This window comes from Mobula hypostoma, unplaced genomic scaffold, assembly GCF_963921235.1.
Source record: "Mobula hypostoma unplaced genomic scaffold, sMobHyp1.1 scaffold_42, whole genome shotgun sequence".
Classification (NCBI taxonomy): domain Eukaryota; kingdom Metazoa; phylum Chordata; class Chondrichthyes; order Myliobatiformes; family Myliobatidae; genus Mobula; species Mobula hypostoma.
In genome coordinates, this window is record NW_026948219.1 from 494,988 (window position 1) to 513,754 (window position 18,767).

At 45.5% G+C, this 18,767-nt stretch overlaps 1 protein-coding gene across 4 annotated transcripts in view; it reads left to right on the forward strand.

Annotated features, from left to right (window-relative positions):
- Positions 1-18,767, forward strand: part of LOC134341929 (zinc finger protein 850-like) — a 68,746-nt gene continuing 49,979 nt past the window's right edge. For 3 of the 4 annotated variants that reach the window (XR_010016905.1, XR_010016904.1, XM_063039867.1), the window contains exons 1-2: positions 10-139; positions 7,323-7,490. The gene's annotated coding sequence lies outside the window, so the exon portion shown is untranslated. Of the gene's footprint in view, positions 140-7,322; positions 7,491-18,767 lie in introns of all 4 variants that reach the window. The other variant, XM_063039868.1, reaches the window with a different exon arrangement.

The following is an 18,767-nucleotide window of genomic DNA, read 5'->3' on the forward strand; positions in this document are numbered from 1 at the left end:
CCAGATTGTCGGCGTTTGCTTTTCCGCACGGTGCTGAAGCGGATCGTCTGCGGGATCAGGAAGGGACGATCGCCTCCTTGATCGGGGAGCCGGGGGTCGGGATCACTATTTACGGGCTGAAGATATCACTTTCCCATCGGTGAGTATTGAGACCGATCCCGAGCGGGGAGATCTGATGTTGGCCGTCAGCCCCGAACGGCGGGCCAATTACTCAGGGAAGCGCAGTGAGTCTAACTTTATCTTCCATCTTGATAAATGATATATTCGCAAGTATTCCAACGGAAGTGGGGAGGTCATTGTTTGCAAATGACGGGGCTTTGTGGAAAAGAGGGAGAAAGAGGTTACTCTATTGGGGGTATTCTATAGGCCCCCTGGTAGCAGCAGAGATTCAGAGGAGCAGATTGGGAGGCAGATTTTGGAAAGGTGCAAAGGTGCAAAAATAAAAGGGTTGTTATCACGAGTGACTTTAACTTCCCTAATATTGATTGGCACCTGATTCGTTCCAAGGGTTCAGATGGGGCAGAGTTTGTTAAGTGTGTCCAGGACGGATTCCTGTCACAGTATGTGGACAGGCCGACCAGTGTGAATGCCATACTAGATCTAGTATTAGGTAATGAACCGGGTCAGGTCACAGATCTCTCAGTGGGTGAGCATCTGGGGGACAGTGACCACCGCTCCCTTGCATTTCACATTATGGAAAAGGATACAGTCAGAGAGGACAGCAAAATTTTTAATTGGGGAAGGGCAAGTTATGAGGCTATAAAGCTAGAACCTGCGGGTGTGAATTGGGATGATGTTTTTGCAGGGAAATGTACTATGGACATATGGTGGATGTTCAGAGATCTCTTGCAGGATGTTAGGGATAAATTTGTCCCGGTGAGGAAGATAAAGAATGGTAGGGTGAAGGAACCATGGGTGACAAGTGAAGTGGAAAATCTAGTCAGGTGGAAGAAGGCAGCATACATGAGGTTTAGGAAGCAAGGATCAGATGGGTCTATTGAGGAATATAGGGAAGCAAGAAAGGAGCTTAAGAAGGGGCTGAGAAGAGCAAGAAGGAGGCATGAGAAGGCCTTAGCGAGTAGGGTAAAGGAAAACCCCAAGGCATTCTTCAATTATGTGAAGAAAAAAAGGATGACAGGAGTGAAGGTAGGACCGATTAGAGAGAAAGGTGGGAAAATGTGCCTGGAGGCTGTGGAAGTGAGCGAGGGCCTCAATGAATACTTCACTTCAGTATTCACCAATGAGAGGGAACTTGATGATGGTGAGGACAATATGAGTGAGGTTGATGTTCTGGAGCATGTTGATATTAAGGGAGAGGAGGAGTTAGAGTTGTTAAAATACATTAGGACGGATAAGTCCCCGGGGCCTGACGGAATATTCCCCAGGCTGCTCCACGAGGCGAGAGAAGAGATTGCTGAGCCTCTGGCTAGGATCTTTATGTCCTCGTTGTCCATGGGAATGGTACCGGAGGACTGGAGGGAGGCGAATGTTGTTCACATGTTCAAAAAAGGTATTAGGGATAGTCCAGGTAATTATAGACCAGTGAGCCTTACGTCTGTGGTGGGAAAGCTGTTGGTAAAGATTCTTAGAGGTAGGATCTATAGGCATTTAGAGAATCATGGTCTGATCAGGGACAGTCAGCATGGCTTTGTGAAGGGCAGATCGTGTCTCACAAGCCTGATAGAGTTCTTTGAGGAGGTGACCAGGCATGTAGATGAGGGTAGTGCAGTGGATGTGATCTACATGGATTTTAGTAAGGCATTTGACAAGGTTCCACACAGTAGGCTTATTCAGAAAGTTAGAAGGCATGGGATCCAGGGAAGTTTGGCCAGGTGGATTCAGAATTGGCTTGCCTGCAGAAGGCAGAGGATGGTGGTGGAGGGAGTACATTCAGATTGGAGGATTGTGACTAGTGGTGTCCCACAAGGATCTGTTCAGGGATCTCTACTTTTCATGATTTTTATTAATGACATGGATGTGGGGGTAGAAGGGTGGGTTGGCAAGTTTGCCGGCAACACAAAGGTTGTTGGTGTTGTAGATAGTGTAGAGGATTGTCAAAGATTGTAGAGAGACATTGATAGGATGCAGAAGTGGGCTGAGAAATGGCAGATGGAGTTCAACCCGGAGAAGTGTGAGGTGGTACACTTTGGAAGGACAAACTCCAAGGCAGAGTACAAAGTAAATGGCAGGATAGTTGGTATTGTGGAGGAGCAGAGGGATCTGGGGGTACATGTCCACACATCCCTGAAAGTTGCCTCACAGGTAGATAGGGTAGTTAAGAAAGCTTATGGGATGTTAACTTTCATAAGTCAAGGGATAGAGTTTAAGAATCGCAATGTAATGATGCAGCTCTATAAAACTCTGGTTAGGCCACACTTGGAGTACTGTGTCCATTTCTGGTCACCTCACTATAGGAAGGATGTGGAAGCATTGGAAAGGGTACAGAGGAGACTTATCAGGATGCTGCCTGGTTTAGAAAGTATGGATTATGATCGAAGATTAAGGGAGCTAGAGCTTTACTCTTTAGAAAGAAGAAGGATGAAAGGAGACATGATAGAGATGTACAGGATAATAAGAGGAATAGATAGAGTGGATAGCCAGGGCACCATTGCACAATACAGGAGGACATGGCTTTAAGGTAACGGGTGGGAAGTTCAAGGGGGATGTTAGAGGAAGGATTTTTACTCAGAGAGTGGTTGGTGTGTGGAATGCACTGCCTGAGTCAGTGGTGGAGGCAGATACACCAGTGAAGTTTAAGAGACTACTAGACAGGTATATGGAGGAATTTAAGGTGGGGGGTTATATGGGAGGCAGGGTTTGAGGGTCGGCACAACATTGTGGGCCGAAGGGCCTGTAATGTGCTGTACTATTCTATGTTCTACGTTTCCTCTATGTTGTGTTGGGGAAATCTAATGTTGGCCACTGAGTCCCGTTAACTTCCCCCAACTCGCCTCGCTTCCTGAGGCTCCTCGCATTTGTCCCTGAGCTTTCGGCTGTTGTCTTCTCCCCGATTGGGGTGGGTGAGAAAGGAGAACGTCCCAGGTTGTGGGGATCTTTCATTTCACTGCCTGCTTTACTGAGGGACTGGGAAGTCTAGGGGGCAGAATGGTTTCTGTGATGTGCTGATCTGTATCCAAAGGTCTCTGGAGTTCATCACAGTCACGGGCAGAGTAGTTACCATGGAAACGTGTGAAGTGTCCGGATGGGAAACTTTCTGTGGTGTGTTGACAAAAATTTGGTGAGGATCAAAGTATATATGGCAACGTTCTTGTTGTTTGTTCTAACTTTGTCATTTTAGGATCTGTTATACAGTAGTATGTACTATTAATTCAGTATCTGTGTATTGCTGGAGGACCATCAGTGATTGTCTTTGATCCCTTCTCCCACCTGGTTCCATGTGCTCATCCCTGCCCATCTTGTTCAACCTCTGTCCAGTCTCCTAACCCCACCCCACTGCCCTGCTTCAGCGATATACATCAACCATCTGGGTCAACCTCGGTCCACCCTGTGTCCCACCTCCTCAATGTTATATATCAGCAATCTTTCTTCTAACCCTTGTTGTTATTGTGAAGTGTTCTTTTGCACCTTTGGCCTTGCTAAGTTATTTCCAGAATCACTTTTTGTTAGCTGGAATGCCAGAGGGTCATCAGGTACCAGTTCTGTTGTGCATTGGTGTGGAGGTGCTGGTTTTTGAACTGTGACTGGATGACACACTGCAGCATTTTCCTGGCAGCAAAGAGTACTGGGAGAGTCCGATGATCTACATTCCAGGCATATGTAACTGTTACTGTTTTGGTTTTGACTTTGGTTAGTGCTTGTACAGATGGGGCTGGATGGTAGTCCTTCTGCAATGAAGCAGAAATTTTGAGCAGCTGGACGTTGGTTGTGTGGAAATCCCGGTTTGCACTATCCAGTGTGAGATGGGGGCGGGCGATGATGTGTGAGATTTTCAGGGTCAGTGAGTGGCAGGTTCAGCTGTGTGACTCTGTGAGGTTGGGTCCTGGGATATCACAGTTTTTGCTCCAGGTAAAATGGACCCGGGGATCGAGTTGCTTGGGTTTATGAGGTGTTGAGCGAGTATTTCTGGTCTGGGATCAGATGTTTATTTCTGGAGTTCCTTTGGAAGCAATGACTGCTAATCTGAGGAGAGGCTATGAGTAAATGGGCTATTCCGTGTTTACAGCAGTAGAAATAGACCCATGAGTTTGGTGTTCAAACTGTGTTTGGAAATCCCCCTGTCTGTCATTCGGTGGAAATCAGACAGAATCTCAAGTTGCTGGAGATTGGCACTAAAAACTGAAAACGTTTGAAGTCATTCTGATGAAACGTTATTTACCTGAATTGTAAAGTGTGTTCCTGTCCCCACACCTGTTCCTTACCTGCTGAGTGTTTCTGGTAATTCCAGTTTCTTTTTATTACATTCACCCTGGACTGGTTTATATTTCCTGAAATAAACCTGGTTTAGCTTGGAAATGGAAATGGCTTATTTTGTGATCGTAGTGTTATGTGGTCGGCAACTATGAATATAGAATTGAGTCAGGTTTTATAAACAAACTTAAACATTTATTAAACTCTGCTCAACAATGGTGAAAAGTAAACAAACGACTAACTTAACTGGAAGTTAACTGCTATATGGCAATTTAACAAACAGCCAAACTCTGGAACATATCTTAAAGTGGTAAATTCAAACACAGTCTTAAAGTGGTAGATTTGAAAGTCCAAGTGATTTACGCAGTCAATAAGGAGAGACTTCTCTGGAAACGGATTTCTTTGAAGATGTGACGTTACTGCTGATTCTGTCCAAAGGAATCACGTTAAAGGAACTGACCTTTTTCTGGATGGTGAACACTGCACAAACCTTTCCCAAGCTTGCAGGGGTTATCTCAGATGCAGATCACTAATTCTGAATGAAGATTCAATAACATAGGAACATAGAAAATAGGTGCAGGAGTAGGCCATTCGGCCCTTCGAGCCTGCACCGCCATTTATTATGATCATGGCTGATCATCCAACTCAGAACCCCGCCCCAGCCTTCCCTCCATACCCCCTGATCCCCATAGCCACAAGGGCCATATCTAACTCCCTCTTAAATATAGCCAATGAACTGGCCTCAACTGTTTCCTGTGGCAGAGAATTCCACAGATTCACCACTCTCTGTATGAAGAAGTTTTTCCTAATCTCGGTCCTAAAAGGCTTCCCTTTTATCCTCAAACTGTGACCCCTTGTTCTGGACTTCCCCAACATCGGGAATAATCTTCCTGCATCTAGCCTGTCCAATCCCTTTAGGATTTTATACGTTTCAATCAGATCTCCCTCAATCTTCTAAATTCCAACGAGTACAAGCCCAGTTCATCCAGTCTTTCTTCATATGAAAGTCCTGCCATCCCAGGAATCAATCTGGCGAACCTTCTTTGTACTCCCTCTATGGCAAGGATGTCTTTCCTCAGATTAGGGGACCAAAACTGCACACAATACTCCAGGTGTGGTCTCACCAAGGCCCTGTACAACTGCAGTAGTACCTCCCTGCTCCTGTACTCGAATCCTCTCGCTATAAATGCCAGCATACCATTCGCCTTTTTCACCGCCTGCTGTACCTGCATGCCCACTTTCAATGACTGGTGTATAATGACACCCAGGTCTCGTTGCACCTCCCCTTTTCCTAATCGGCCACCATTCAGATAATAATCTGTTTTCCTATTTTTGTCACCAAAGTGGATAACTTCACATTTATCCACATTAAATTGCATCTGCCATGAATTTGCTCACTCACCCAACCTATCCAAGTCACCCTGCATCCTCTTAGCATCCTCCTCACTGCTAACACTGCCACCCAGCTTCGTGTCATCTGCAAACTTGGAGATTCTGCATTTAATTCCCTCATCCAAGTCATTAATATATATTGTGAACAACTGGGGTCCCAGCACTGAGCCTTGCGGTACCCCACTAGTCACCGCCTGCCATTCTGAAAAGGTCCCGTTTATTCCCACTCTTTGCTTCCTGTCTGCTAACCAATTCTCCATCCACATCAATACCTTACCTCCAATACCGTGTGCTTTAAGTTTGCACACTAATCTGCTGTGTGGGACACTAATCTCCTGTGTAAGGTCGATCTTTTATGAATCCACCAAACGACACCAACTTTACTCAATCCTTCGGGTTCCTGTAGTTTGGTAAAGGTCTTCACTCTCCGACACTAGACTGCAAAGGTAAACAGACAAAACCAGGTAGCGATTGGCGAAACTGCCAGCACAACGGTTTTGCCTTAAAATAGAAAGTAAAACTTTGCTTTGAAACGAAACTATGTCATGAGACGATTACGCAGCAAAACTAACTGATGGAGTAACAGACGAACCAAAACTGACGAACTAACTCCGTAACAACAGGGGTTTCCCCATGTATACCTGTTGGAACAGGTCATCAGATGACCTCACACTGGCGGGAAAATTACTTGACCCCACCATCACAACATGATTACATCATGCTCACAAGATACTCCATTACATCATGGTCATAAGACAGTCACAAGATACCCACAAGGTATGTAACAGTAGAACAGTAAAGAAAGCACATTTCCCCGTAAATTATACTGGTATCAATTTGTCTATTATTCCTGGAAATGTGTTTGTACAGTTGTTGCAAACAATGTACACAAGAATAATCTCAGGAATGATCGGCTTTATGTATGAGGAACATTTCATGGTTCTGGGCCTGTGCTCGATGGAGTTCAGAGGAACGTTTGGGGTGGTGGAGGGATGTATGGTTAAGTAAACCTACTGAATGCTGAAAAGCCTGGATACAGTGGACATGGAGAGGATGTTTCCATTAGATGGAGAGTCTGTGATCTGACAGCACAATCTCAGAATAAAGATGGTTCCCTTTAAAACTGACATGAAACAAATTTTTGACCGAAAGATGTCCGATCTGTGGAATTTGTTGTCACAGATTTTGGTTGAGGCTGCCATTTGGGTGTATTTTTGACAGAGATTAATATATTCATGATTGCTAAGTAACTTCGGGGTTACAGGAGGAAGGCAGGAATATGGTGTTGGAATAAAAATCTGCCATGGTTGAGTGGTGAGGCAGACCAGATGGATCGAATCACCTAATTCTGTTCCTGTGTCTTATGTCTTACCATGACTGAATGATGGCTCCTTCTTATCCCACGTTGTTTTGTGACATGTGAGACAACTAAAGATCACTGAGATCATTATGTTTTCCTTCAATGTTTAAATTTCAGTGAGTTTTGTTCTTAGTAACGTTAAGCAGAAATGTTTGTTTCTCCTTTTTGTTGTTAATGTGCTTCATTCTCTTTCACGTTAAAGTTAGACCTGCGCTGAGAGATTTATTGGAAGAAAAACCCCAACTGGAAGCAAACCACGACTGAAGACGAGGGAACAGCAACAAGTAAACCAGCCCGAGGATTGAGAGCTTCAACTGGAGAGAACCCATCTGACTTGGAGAAAACAGTGTCTCAGTCAGGAGAAAGTTTGGTGAGTCTCCTTTACTCAAACACTGGTCCTTTAGACATTGCATACTTGTACAAAGGATGGTAGGAAATAGTTGGAGTGAGACTGAATGTTGCCAGAAGAACCAGTTATGCCTCTGTCAGACCCAGTTGCAATCACTCTAGGTCTGGTGATGTGCTTCCAGCAGCCCAGCCCTTTAAAACCACTCCCATTCTGTGGAAGTTGAATCCGGATAAAGTCACCCAGAGACCGTATAAGTGCAAACTATTTATTCCAAGCACCTGGGACTTACTCAGTTAGTCACTCAAAGAGGAAGAGTCCATGACTTGTCCCGCCCAATCCACTAACTGACTAACAATTCCCCTTACACCACAGATATATCCGTCCAGATACCCCCCACACAAGACAGACTGGAGCCAAAGTTATTTACTACATGACAGCCCCTAAAGACAAATTACAAAATAATCATAATGGCCTACACACACAGAACAGACTGAAGCTGTCCTATCTCTACGCATGAGTGCACAAGGAGCTAAGCATCCTGAAACCCCAGCTGGCTACAGTGGCACGCAAAAGTTTAGGCACCCCGGTGAAAATTTCTGTTACTGTGAATAGTGCAGTGAGTAGAATATGAACCGATCTCCAAAAGTCATAAAGTTAAAGATGAAACATTCTTTTCAAAATTTTAAGCAAGATTAGTGTATTATTTTTGTTTTGTACAATTTTAGAGTGAAAAAAAAGGAAAGGAGCACCATGCAGAAGTTTGGGCACCCCAAGAGATTTGAGCTCTCAGATAACTTTTACCAAGTTCCCGGAGCTTAATTAGCTTGTTAGGGCTATGGCTTGTTTACAGTCATCATTAGGAAAGGCCAGGTGATGCAAATTTCAAAGCTTTATAAATACCCCGACTCCTCAAACCTTGTCCCAGCAATCAGCAGCCATGGGCTCCTCTAAGCAGATGCCTAGCACTCTGAAATTTAAAACAAATGGTGCCCACAAAGCAGGAGAAGGCAAAAGGAAGATAGCAAAGCCGTTTCCTCAGTTTGTAATGTAATTAAGAAATGGCAGTTAACAAGAATGGTGGAGGTCAAGTTGAGGTCTGGAAGACCAAGAAAACTTTCGGAGAGAACTGCCCGTAGGATTCCTGGAAAGGCAAATCAAAACCCCCGTTTGACTGCAAAAGTCCTTCAGGAAGATTTAGCAGACTCTGGAGTGGTGGTGCACTGTTCTACTGTGCTGTGACACCTGCACAAATATGACCTTCATGGAAGAGTCATCAGAAGAAAACCGTCCCTGTGTCCTCACCACAAAATTCAGCCTCAGAAGTTTGCAAAGGAACATTTAAAGAAGCCTGATGCATTTTGGAAACCAGTCCTGTGGACTGATGAAGTTAAAATAGAACGTCTGTTGATCATCAGCAGTTGCTTTCTGAAAAATAGGCTACTATTGTTTAACAAAGTGTTAACCCTTTTACATACTTTATCATTCCCTCCTTTTGATCATTACATGATCAACAAAGTAGTAGTTTTTTACAGAGAAAGCAACTGAGTAGAGCATTGACTTATCAGTGGGTAAAAACAGTGTACAACAGTAATTATAACAAAGATATCTACAACTATTAGGCCATAATGCAATATCATACCCCACAAATTACAGAACAGGCCTTCAAAGACCATCATTTCGACCCTTTGGTGAACCTGTGTAAGTCCTGTCGTACTTTCTTGATGCTGTCAGTCTCCTTGGCAGTGTGGTCGGAGAGGGATGTAATGTTAGTAGACTCATTAGGGATATAGGTGCAGCATTCTGTGTCAATAATGGCACAGGTTCCCCCTTTCTCAGCCAGGATAAAATCAAACGCCATAGGATTCTGTAGGACTGTTTGCCGGATTGCAATCATTTCAGTGGATATTTCTGTTACTTGGGCCTGTGTTTCTGTCAGGGCCCCTGCAGTATTGGGGCCAGCCCCTCAAGTGCTGTAGCCAGATTGATTATCTCTCGTGAATTCCTGGCTACTCCATAGGAGAGAAAAGTGATCATCCAAAATCGCTCAGTCTCAGTTATTCCTCTCCGCTGCTGGGTACCTGCAAGTATGGCCAGGATGCATGTTTCCCAGTATAGGAAGTTCTGTTTGATGGGAGCCTGAGATACCATCTCTCAAAACACTGACAGCCATAGTCATCTCTGACTGGACCACAGTTCCTCAGCTCACTTCCCTGGCTGTTATTTGAGAAAGCCCAGGCTGAGAGTTCCTCACTCTGGTTGTGCTGGATTACTGACATTGGAATCATAGTTTTACCATGCTGCAGAATTTCGGCACAAACCCAGCAGGCCCCTAGTTCTACCTGTTTGGCCTAGGTGTAACAGAGAGACAGAAAGGTGTTAGCATGGGGAACCCCAGATGCTGGAGTGAGCCCTCTCAAAGACATAAACAAGAACATCACTAGAAACCAATACATCTTCCTCTAGTCCGAGAGAGTCCTTCTACTCAGTTCCTTCAGTAACACATTGGCAGTCTGTTCAATGTATCCACCGAGATTGCCCCTTCAGTTTCACAGCCGTGGGAGTGGTCAGTAACACCTGATATGGTCCTCTCCACCGAGGTCCGAGATTCACTCAATCTCAGTTCTTGATCAGGACAAAATCCCCAGGTTCTGTGGTGGGATAGTCACTCCTGTCTGTGGGGTAGTTCTCTTCCTTGTAAGGCTGTCGTACCTGTGAATGTATGAGGGGTGATTGATACGTTTGTGGCCTATGGTAGAAGGAGTCAATTTTGGAAAACCTAGCACATTAATTTTAAACATAGTCCCCTCCTACATGAACGCACTTAGTCCAGCAGTCGTGGAGCATACAGATCCCTTCTTTGTAGAAGTGGTCCACAGCAGGGGTGATTGATCAGTTCATGGCCGAAGGTAGAAGGAGATGAATTATACAGCTCTTGGTACATGCACGAGCAGTTCAACTCTGAGTGAAAATGCAGGAAGTTTGAAGTTAGTAACTCATTTCCTTCTACCTTTGGCCACAAGCTCAGTCACCCGAGGCTGTGGACCACTTCTGGATGTCGAAGATGCCAATTTCTACAAAGAAGGAATCCGTATGCTCCACGACCATTGGACTGTGTGTAAATGTATGAAAAATAAATGCCACACTCAGGTTGGAGGAACAACACCTTATATTCCGTCTGGGTAGCTTCCAACCTGATGGCATGAACATTGCCTTCTCAAACTTCCGCTCATGCCCCACCTCCCCCTCGTACCCCATCTGTTACTTATTTTTATACACACATTCTTTCTCTTACTCTCCTTTTTCTCCCTCTGTCCCTCTGAATATACCCCTTGCCCATCCTCTGGGTCCCCCCCACCCCTTGTCTTTCTTCCCGGACCTCCTGTCCCATGATCCTCTCGTATCCCTTTTGCCTATCACCTGTCCAGCTCTTGGCTCCATCCCTCCCCCTCCTGTCTTCTCCTATCATTTTGGATCTCCCCCTCCCGCTCCAACTTTCAAATCCCTTACTCACTCTTCTTTCAGTTAGTCCTGACGAAGGGTCTCGGCCTGAAACGTCGACTGTACCTCTTCCTAGAGATGCTGCCTGGCCTGCTGCGTTCACCAGCAACTTTTATGTGTGTTGCTTGAATTTCCAGCATCTGCAGAATTCCTGTTGTTTGCGAAAAATAAATGTACTAGGTTTTCTAAAATTGACTCCATCTACCTGAGGCCACAAACTGATCAAGCTCCCCTCGTAATGCTTGTAGGATTTTGGTTAGTTGGCATATATATTTCCTCATCTCTTCCCCTAGGGTATGCATATACAAGTTTGCTGGTAGACTTCCTGGGAGCAATGGTACACAAGGTCTTGATCCCCAGATTGTCCTCATGGACCGTCCATAAATGATTTCAGCTGGTGATGACCCTGTTTTCCCCTGTGGGGTAACCCTCGTGTGGAACAGGGCTAACGGTAGGACCTTCAACCAAGTGAGTCCAGACTCTGCTGTTAGTTTGGCCAATTTACTCTTCAGAGTGCCATTGGCTCTCTCCACTATGCCAGCGGCCCGTGGGTGGTGTACACAGTGGAATTGTCGCTTCATAGCTAGTTTGTTACATACCCCTTCGTTTACTTTCACTACAAAGTATGGGCCATTGTCAGAGAGCATCTTTGGCAGGCCGTACCTGTGAATTATTTCCCGTAATAATACCTTCACAACAGTCATACCAGTATTATTGGTAGTTGGAATAGCTTCAGTCCATCTACTAAACACATCTATAATAACGAAGCAGTATCTATAGTAATGTGCTCTAGGCAATTCAATAAAATCAACTTGTAGACGCGAAAAAGGTTCACCTGTCAAGGGAGTCATACCCGGTGTGCAGGGTACAGGTTACCAATCATTCCCTCCTTTCCCAGGTGTGTTCAATTATGTATATAATGGACCAATATTGGTAGAAACTGTGCAGGAACATGAACCTGTCCCACTGGGGTGATCCAAAATCCTACATCGGGGTCTTTCTGGCACCCCATCTCGGACCACAGTTTGCACTCCTCCTCAGAGGCGTCCCCCTGAAAAGTACGTACCTCCCACGTCTGGAAAACCCGTTCTGCTTCAGTCACAGAAGGTTGCTTGACTGAACCCGAGGGGGCTACAACTCCTGAGGATTGTGACACACTTTTTGCTGTCTAATCTACTAAAGCATTGCCTTTAGTGACCCGGTCGGACTTGCGGGTGCAGGCTGCAAATTTAATAATAGCTGAAACTCGAGGTAGCTGTAGAGCAGTGAGTAAGTCATTTACAAAGGTGGCATTACTAATGGGGTGGCCAGAGGAAGTCAGAAATCCCCACGTTCCCAGAGAGCCCCATAGTCATGTACAACTCCAAATGTGTAACAGCAGTATGTGTAAACGTTCGCACTTTAGTCTGTTGCTAGGATACAGGCACGAGTGAAACAGCTCAGCCTTCTGGGCGGAGACAACTGTTTCAAAAGAGGACTGCTCAATTACTTCACTGTCTGTCACTATCGCATAGCCAGAACATTGTTTCTCTGCTGGATCCACAAAAGAGCTTCCATCCACATAAAACGTTGCCTCAGCCTTGAGGGGGTATTGTGGAATGGATAGCACAGTCTGTCCTTCTTTCACGGTGATCCGGACAGCGGGGGGCAGTTGATGCGGCCAACTTCATGGCCTGAAATTGCGCAGAGATGGGATACAACGTCTTGGGTTCGGTTAATATTAAAAGAGTGTCTTACCAGATGTCCCGTCTTCACCTCAGACTCCTTCCAGAATCGGAGTTGGCCCGCAGGCAAGTCTTGCCAGTCTCCCTCAGTGTTGGATGCTTGTTTCATCAGGGTGTAGGCAAGGAACCCTAGGTTCTTTGGCTTGAACCCAGGGCAAACACCTACAGTGGTATGGGGAACCACCAGTCCTGTCTGTCGCCAAAGGAAATCCGGAACTTCAGCCAGTAATGCACTGCCCTCTCTTCCTTTAACCTCTCCAATCACCGTGACTAGGAACTTCTGTCCCTCGAGGGGTGTATAATATTGGCTTTCCTCAGTAGGGTCATAGCACAGAGTCACATGAGGGTTGGCCGCTGGCAGAAGGGTTTCAAATGCAGTGGAGTCCAGATTAAGTGCCCACCACACCGGGGAGTCAGAAACTGGGGAAGCTGTCGGTTGTTTGCTGGTCTCAGGGTGACACCCTTGTCCGTCTATAGAATCTCGACTTCCAGCGGACAGAGCAAGTCTCTCCCTGCTGGATTACACCCCAGACTGGTGGTGACTGTAAATGAAACCTCACACTGGTTGCCCTGGAATTCCACCTGCAGTAGCTGGGTACGTGAATACGTATGTTCCGTGCCTTCGAACCCAGACACAGTGACTGTAGCGTCTGATGGCTGGAATCCCTTTTCCAGTACTATTTCCTGATTAAGAGTGATTGTGGTGGCCCCCGTAAATGGAATTGGAATTGCAGCAACTTGCAATATTTCATTGGGCTTTTCCTGAGGGGTGGTACTCACAGCAGGAAGCGTCCTTGCTTGTCAATTTCTAAACAGGTTGTTGTCCCCACCTGTCCCATGGTAGGTTTGTGTTCCCATTTCTGATCCCAGATATAGCCCGCTCGCATCCTTCTACCTGCTGAACATATTCAGCTTTAATATTACTTCCTTTCAGGGTTGATCAGGATTCGAAAGCCGGGTCCCAATAATATATTAAAGCTCATCGCATTCGATTTTGGTCATTGTCAGGCCAATCCATATTATTTGTCTTAATCATGTTGGCTAACTTAGTTGGTAAGCATAGGAGAAGAAAGGCATTAAACTGGGGGGACAGATTCCCATCATTGAAGGCTTGGTGTCCTGCGAAAGTGCTGCAGCAGGCCAGAAATCGCTCCCAATAGTCTGGTCCTGATTCCCCAGGCTTCGGTTTGCATTCAGGTACTTTAGTGATGTTTACAGGTTGCAGGAGAGCCCTTCCAAGGCTTGAATAATCTGGTCTGTCTGTTCATTCTCATTGTGGTTTCCCACCTGTAACTCCTGATAGGTTTGGTATCTCAATTCTGCTTTGCATTTCTGCCCCTCATCAGCTGAGAGAATCATGCAGCAGAGACAGAATAAATCTTGCGGTGTCGCATTATACATTTGTATAGTACTGAGGACATACTGAGCAAACTGTCCAGGTTTTTCTTTTCTATCTGGGGCTGAATCATGATCATTATCATTTCTTGAGGCTTCCAGGGTGCATACACAGGAATCATTGAGGACTTTCCCTCCTCAGCTGCTCGTGGACTGGGCAGCATTTGGGTTGGCAATTGTCTTTGTGGAGCCATTAACTCTGGGGTTTTATTGGATTCTTCCCTCCCTGTCTCGGAATAATCCTCTGTATTCCCTTTCTGGATCTCAGGGTATAGAGAACCTCCCCTTCCCTGCCGCCGCTGTTTGACCCGAGCGGCCACCGTATGTGAGTACTGGGAGGATTGGGGTTCAGGAGCATTGCGTGCACTTGGCCCCTGATAAGGTGGGTGGGGGTTATGGTGGGTGCCCACTCCTCATCACGGTCACTGTCCTCAAACCGGGTCGGTATGCAGACATGGGTTCGGGATTTCTTGTTTCCCAATCAGTTTGAACTTCAGACTGACGTTCCTGCCCTTCTCTCCTATCTCGGTCTTGTTTTGCTTACGTTGTTTTTCCTGCTCTCGTTTTCGGTGCCCATCCACCCATTCATGCTCCGCTTTTAGCGTCTCCCAACCTTTGGCGTTCCTTCTGGAGTACATACCTCTATCCCTTTGTCACATGCATTATTCCTCCAACTTGCTGATCATATACTGTTCCACTTTACATTTGCCTTTCCCTTCCATTCCCTTTTCAACAATTTCCACTTCTTTCCACAGTGCTTTTTCCAAATCAAATTTACTGCTTGTTTTCATGAGGTAATATTCCAGGTTCCACACCCGCTTCCCACCAGTGGCCTCATTTTGTTCCCCAATTTCTTATTCAGCCCTGCACTCAACATTCGTAAAGCTTTTTCCTTGTCTTGAAAACTCTGACACATATTGTGTAGGGCTGTTCCTGGCCCACTCGTATCAATCGACTGCAATTGACCCGTGTTCTCCAAGTAACTTATCTGGCACAAAGCCTTCTGCTCAATTAACAATCAGATAAATTTACCCAGCTGGCACCTCCTGCTCAGTTGATAAATTTACCCGGCACGTCTGCCTCCTGCCCACTTAGTAAAATTTTCCCTACCTTATACGAGACTCCCGACAGATTCTTTCCCCATCCTGTCAAGGTATGCGATCAGCCTTGGGTGAGGGACCGTACCTCCAAAGGAACTAAGGGAGAGTGACAAAAGGTAAAATACCTATTGGGCACCCAGTCAGTCTCCGCAGTCCCCAGAGTGGTCCAGACACTTATTCAGCCCGTCTGCTTGGCACTCCCTATATTGAGATCCTGTTCGTGACACCAAATGTTAACGTTGAATCTGAATAAAACTTGAGAGACCAGCTTCTTATCGTCACCACAGTTTATTGTGCATTCTCCTGCAGGAGTTTGAGACCCAGTTGTTAAAGGGAAGGCACGTAAGCACTGCCACCATCTGACAAGCGGACTGACTTAGTCCGGTTACAGCCGTATATTTATACATAGTAAGCCCCATACATTACTATTGCAAGATGTTATTTGAACTGGTACACCCATCAAGTCTGTTGGTGCAAAACTTAATTACTTAGATAAGAGTGTTCGCAAAATCAAGGTTTTAATTACAGATGGATGTACTGTCCGGTCCTTATCAGTTATTCCCTTTGCAAAGCCCTGACTTAATTATAGACAGATGTTGATTCCTGTCCTTATCGGCGAGTCCTCCTCCCCTTACTCAAAAGAGGGTATAATGTATAATGTTATCAGCTCTCAGTGTCGCTCTCTGCAAGTCACAGGGAACTGGTAATGAGCCTGACTTAGCTAACCACTGAAGACAGAGTTTACTTCAGCTAAAAAATTCCAATTCACTCCCAATTATTCTACATAGGTTCAAAAAAGATTTTTCAGTACCACCCCTCCCACAGTGTGACCCTCCCTTGGTACCACCCCTCCCATGGTGTGACCCTCCCTCAGTACCACTCCTCCCACAGTGTGACCCTCCCTGCCACAGTCTGACCCTCCCTCAGTACCACCCCTCCCATGGTGTGACCCTCCCTCAGTACCACTCCTCCCACAGTGTGACCCTCCCTGCCACAGTATTACCCTCCCTCAGTACCACCCTTCCCACAGTCTGACCCTCCCCTGGTGACCAGCAGATTTTTTTATATATCCTCAATTCCTCAGGAGTGTTCAGGGGAAATATTTATGTACAATACAGAAACTGGTTTAAAAAAATGCATAATACAAGCTTTATGTGCACACGGGTCATTACAAATTAGAGGGACATTGGTGGGAAGGTGGGGAGACCTCCAGTGTCCCTGATGCCCTCACCTACAAGATGTGCATCCAGCTGCAGCTTGTAACCCTGCACTTTATGGAGTTGGAACTTGAAATGGATGAATTCCGGATCATCCAGGAGTTGGAGGGGGTGATAGATATGACATGAAGAGAGGTGAGTTACACCCAAGGTGCAGGACACAGGAAACTGGGTGAGAGTCAGGAAGGGGAATGAGTTTAAATAGCCATCGCAGAGTACTCTTGTTGCTATCCCGTACAACAGCAGGTGGACCACTTTAGAAACTTATGGGGGGAATTACCTGGCAGAGGAAAGTCAAAGGGGTGATAGGGGATTTGTTAGTTAGGGGAACAGAACAAGAGGGGACTAATATCCCAGTGGTACGGCTTGCTAGTGCTAGTGTGGGGAGAGGGTGATGTGGTTAAAATAAGTTGTAGGGGGAATGGGAGTCAGACTGACAGAACAGATAGTGGGGAGGGTGAATTGAATTGAATTGAATTGACTTTATTACATTCGTCCTTCATATACATGAGGAGTAGAAATCTTTACGTTATGTCTCTGTCTAAGTGTGCAATTTGTAATTTACAGTAACTTATAATAAATAGTTTGTACATAGGACAGTCAATATAACATAGAAATGCAATTGTATCAGCATGAATTAATCAGTCTGATGGCCTGGTGGAAGATGATGTCCCGGAGCCTGTTGGTCCTTTTGCTGTGGTACCGTTTCCTGGATGGGAGCAGCAGGAATAGTTTGTGGTTGTGGTGAATTGGGTCCCCAATATCCTTTGGGTTCTTTTTACACACCTGTCTCGTAAATGTCCTGAATAGTGGGAAGTTCACATCTACAGATGTGCTGGGCTGTCCGCACCACTCTCTGCAGGTTCCTGCGATTAAGGGAAGTACAGTTCCCATACCAGGCAGTGATGCAGCCAGTCAGGATGCTCTCAATTGTGTCCCTGTAGAAAGTTCTTAGGATTTGGGTCCCCATCCCAAACTTCTTCAACCATCTGAGGTGAAAGAGGTGCTGCTGTGCTCTTTTCACAACACAGCCAGTATGTACAGACCATGTGAGATCCTTGGTGATGTTTATGCTGAGGAACTTAAAGCTGTTCACCCTGTCAACCCCAGATCCATTGATGTCAATAGGGGTTAGCCTGTCTCCATTCCTCCTGTCGTCCACAATCAGCTCCTTTGTTTTTATGAGAATGAGGGAGAGTTTGTTTTCTTGACACCAGTCAGATGTTGTTCAGACCTCAGATAGAGTCAGTAATCAAATGGTTGAGCATGGAGCGATGAATGTGCTGAGCTGTGTATATCACAATGCAAGAAGCATCGTAGGAAAGCCAGATGAGCTCAGGACAGGGAATTATGATATTGTAGCCATTATTGGGACTTGGTTGCACCCAACAGTCTGAGGGATTTAGAGGAACAAATTTGTAGAGAGATTGCAGAAACAAGAAACAAAGGTGTGAGTTTAACTTCCCATATATTGACTGGGACTCACATACTGTAAAAGGACTAAGCGGGGTAGAGTTTGTCAAATGTACCCTTAATCAGTACGTAGAATTCCTGATGTAGAAATGTGCGATGAGCTGTTAGGAAATGTTCCAGGGCTGGTGACAGAAATTAGTGATCATAATGCCATGAGATTCAAAGTAAATATGGAAAACGAGAGGTCTGGACCACGGGTTGAAATTCTAAATTGGAGAAAGGTCAATTTTAATGGTATCAGAACGGATCTGACAAGTGTGGTTTGGGACAGGCTGTTTTCTGGCAAAGGAATACTTGGTAAGTGGGAGGCCTTCAGAAGTGAAATTTTGAGGGTGTCTAGTTTGTATGTGCCTGACAAAATAAAAGTTGAAAGGTAACTGGCGTAGGGTACCTTGGTTTTCAAGAGATATTGAGGCCCCGGATATTTTGTTCCTCTAAGTGCCTCAGACTGTTGGGTGCTACCAAGACTCACTAATGACCACAATATCATAATTTCACCTCCCGAGCTCATCCAACTTTTCTTTTAGTCGTCATCTGTTGGTTTCTAAAAGTTTCCCAACAGTTTTTGCTCTTTTGTTTTCCCTCTCTTTTCTTTTTATGTTGGCTTTGGCTTCTCATTTCATCCACAGTTGTGTCCTCCTGCCTTTCCAATGCTTCCACTTCTTTGGGATGTATCGATCACTCAGCTCCCGAATTGCTCCCAGAAACTCCAGCCATTGCTGCTCCGTTGTCACTCCTACCTTTTCCCTTCCAAACAAGTTTGGCCAGCTTCTCTGTCATAGAAAAATGGAGAAGTTCAGTACGGAAACAGGGTATTTGGCCCATCTAGTCAATGCCGAAAAAACTTTTACGCTGTCTGATGCAACCTCCTGCACCGGGACCATTGCCCTC